This window comes from Branchiostoma belcheri, unplaced genomic scaffold, assembly GCF_001625305.1.
Source record: "Branchiostoma belcheri isolate BF01 breed outbred unplaced genomic scaffold, Haploidv18h27 scaffold83, whole genome shotgun sequence".
NCBI lineage: Eukaryota > Metazoa > Chordata > Leptocardii > Amphioxiformes > Branchiostomatidae > Branchiostoma > Branchiostoma belcheri.
This window is the reverse complement of record NW_017804498.1, coordinates 345,826-349,188: the sequence shown is the minus strand read 5'-3', so window position 1 is coordinate 349,188 and position 3,363 is coordinate 345,826. Positions and strand designations below refer to the sequence as shown.

Sequence of the window (3,363 nt, the reverse complement as noted above, 5' to 3'; positions counted from 1 at the left end):
TGGGGATTGAAACCCAGAACCTTTAGATTCTAAGTCACCAACCCAAAATGCAAGACCAGCATTGGTTATGTTTATATGTATCAAGAACGTCATAAAGTACGTATCGTGTACATGCAGCAGTGTTAGATCCTGACATTTGGTTGTTCCCTCAGATCCAGGTTTTGGAGAGTTCCACCAGGTGGATGTGAATCATCTGAACGTGTGCAAACCAGAAAACAAGGAGTCCATCCTGTATCAGTTAACCCTGCAGTTCATCCTGAGGAACGTTCCCAAGTCCACGCTGGCAGAGAAACTGGAGAGGCAACTGGACGAGATCATGGACAACGAGTACATCTGGAGACACATGCAGTTGTAAGTCGTTCTGCCAGGAGGCGCTCAAAGTAACACTGCATGCTGGAACAATGACTATCCGTGACTGCTGCTTGCCAGTATTATGCAAGGTTTCAAACACAGGCCACACCTTTTTAATCTCTTTTTAAAAATCAGTTTTTGAAGTGCCACTGACATTATGTATGTTATATATTCATATGTAGTTGGAAACACGTATTATCCTAAAAGGAATTTCACAATTTACAGTAAAGAAAGTGTTTTCGAGAACCTGCACACAGGTTGTCTACTGTATGTCTATTGGCCCGACTTACTCCACACAAATATGAGGAGCGAGGAATTGATTTGGTGTGGCCCAATAGTGAGGGACCTTTCAGTATGAAGCCTGCGAATGCCACTGCTGCTAGACTCAACATAATTTATGCTATCAAAGCCATTGATGTCCCTGAGTATCCATTGGGATGCATTGATGTGCCCATAGCAGACACAGTAGGATATGTACAGTAAGTTGCAATGTTGTTTGTAATTTGTAAAACAAGGACAGAATGATAAAAAATTTGTAACAGCAAAACTTAAATTGTTCAACTGCATGTGGATTTGTGAATGTGTGTATCTCCAAGAATGATTGCATTGTCTCTGTTATGCACTAATTAACCTGTCCCTGCCCCAGCTGAAGTAGCCTTTTGACACCAATACTGGTTACAGAGTTATACAGCATGCAGGGAGAATGGTATTAAAGGGTTGAACACTGATGTAAATATTGCAAAGAATTGCCTTCAACACTACTTGGCATGCTGGCCATGAATTGTTTATGTTGCTAGTTGGCAATGACATTCCACTGCAGGAAAACACTAACATGTACCCCAATACTAATGTCAGTTACATTTGTATTTTGTTTTGTACTTTTGTTAGAGTGTGCAATGTTCACTTTCATGTATGATGCACAGGTCAAGCTTGTCAAGCTGTGTTTTGAAAGTTTTAAGTTTTAGTTTTTTTTTTTTACCTTTTTCAGCTTGAAGTCAGATCGATGAGTGGTAAAGAGGGAAACCTAGCTGTTCTGAACATTCAGGTGTGTACACAGACACGAAGGATCTGTACTGTAACAGTAGTTTGATAACAAGGGACAGGCATGTACACTGTAGCCATTACCTAAGAAAGTCTGTCAAGTTTGGTGCTACTGTTTTCTAATGAGATTGGTGCCAGTAATGCTGCTATAGTTGTTTTCCCGTAAATCCATATCCCAACCAATGAGTGTTCATGAAGATAGTTATACAGAAACTATCACACATATAAGAAAGACAAAAATGGATAAAACTTAAGGTATAAACATGCCCTGTGGAAACAAGAAAGCGTTGAACAGTCTAACAATTTAACTGTGTCACCCAAGTCAAATTGTTCTAATAACATTTACATTTTTATTTGCTCTGAAAGTGGTGTGAAATGGCCGAGTGTCTAGTCTAACGGACACAGGATTGAGAGAGCACGGGTTTGAATCCATGCATTCCTGGCTAGACACCGTGTCCTTGGGAAAGGAGCCTTACACAACTTTCCTCACTTCACTCATTTGGGGTAAAAAGGTACCTGACTTTGGTTGGGAAATTAAAAGGTCTCTATCTTCATGTTGCCTTTTATTAGCTTTTAGTAACAATTTTGCATGAATGTTGCTTCTTTTTGAAATACATGACATGATAGATGATAATAGCTGCAATGCTTCATGAACTGTTTTTCACTCATTTTATAAGATGCTTTAGTTTTTAATATATAGAGAATGACAGAGTGAATCTTTTAACTTATGTACATTTGTACCTACTTACTTTTTTCAGTTTGCAATTTGGATTTTTCATTGCTTTACTTTGCTCATAGTTTCATTACATCTTTTTAGACTTGAGAAGTTTAGAGCTACTTTTCTTCACTTTTTTCTGCTCCAGTTGCTATTAGAGTTTGAATTTTCATTTTACCACATACATGTTTTCACACATGCAAATTCGTGAGCTTCATACAGACAATTATTTTAAACGAACTTCAGTAGAACATTGAATAGCTTCAATTGATATCATAGATTTATGGGCTTTAAAAAGAGAGAGTGATACCACCCTCCTAACATGACATTTGAACAATCCCTGTCCCATCACCCCCTGTCAGGATAACTTGTGGAACAACCCCAAAACTATTTTTACCTCAGGAGTGTCTTCAATCAAGGACATTTATATATACTAGTAGTCCTTGCTTCAATTGCCTGGAAGCCAGCATTTTCAAGCATGTTCAGTCTTTTCCAAAGAGTTTTATTGAAAGTTTTATATTTGTGAACAGATGGAACAGGAATGTTGTATATATGTGTCTGTACTCTGTAGTTAGCCATATTATACTGAATTTGAAAACAATTTTTGTGCAGAGTTTATCCATATTCTATGACCAAATAAAAATTGTCAAGCTCGACAAGTTATGAGTTTTATTACTTTAATTATCAGCACCTTAAGTAGCACATTTCTCTACTTGGACTGTGCAGTGTCTTAAGCTTTGAATAGTATGTGTATAAGGAGGTACCAAACGATGAATAAGGCTGATTGTTCTGGCACCAGGCTGGTCTGTATGTTGGTCAAGAGGCTTCGCAGTGTATGAAGACCCTGTAGCAGCGCCATTCTACGAGAAGTAAATGAACTGCACATAGTAGCTGACAAGTTGCCATTTACTGTGATTTAGTTACGGATGGAAGCTCCTTGTTATAACTTATCAAGAAAATCGAAAGTATATCAAACCCCGAGCTCCCCATCCATGAAAATGTCAGGATATGTCAAACATTTGCTCCCCGCCAAGAGATTTTAGGTTAGAGCTGACCTGTGTAGGTCATCGAAATAGTCTGGCCATCGATATCCAGGCTACAATTCAAGTCCTCTGGCTAGAGGCTAAAGCCAGCTGCCTATAGGCCGTGAAATCCGCGTGAAATTGGACGGACTGGTCCTTACATTTTTATGGAACGACCCCTAGTATTACTCTCCAAGCAGAGGTTGGTGGGGGAAGATCGTCACCGTTTTATAT

At 38.9% G+C, this 3,363-nt stretch overlaps 1 long non-coding RNA gene across 2 annotated transcripts; it reads left to right on the top strand.

The window, feature by feature from the left end:
* Positions 1-155: 155 nt before the first annotated feature.
* Positions 156-2,688, top strand: LOC109486790. 2 transcript variants are annotated; one of them, XR_002141219.1, is made up of 3 exons: positions 156-351; positions 1,340-1,396; positions 1,759-2,688. It is a non-coding gene; the product is annotated as an uncharacterized LOC109486790 (long non-coding RNA). The 2 variants fall into 2 exon arrangements; XR_002141218.1 differs by having other exon boundaries at positions 1,340-2,688.
* The last annotated feature ends 675 nt before the right edge of the window (positions 2,689-3,363 follow it).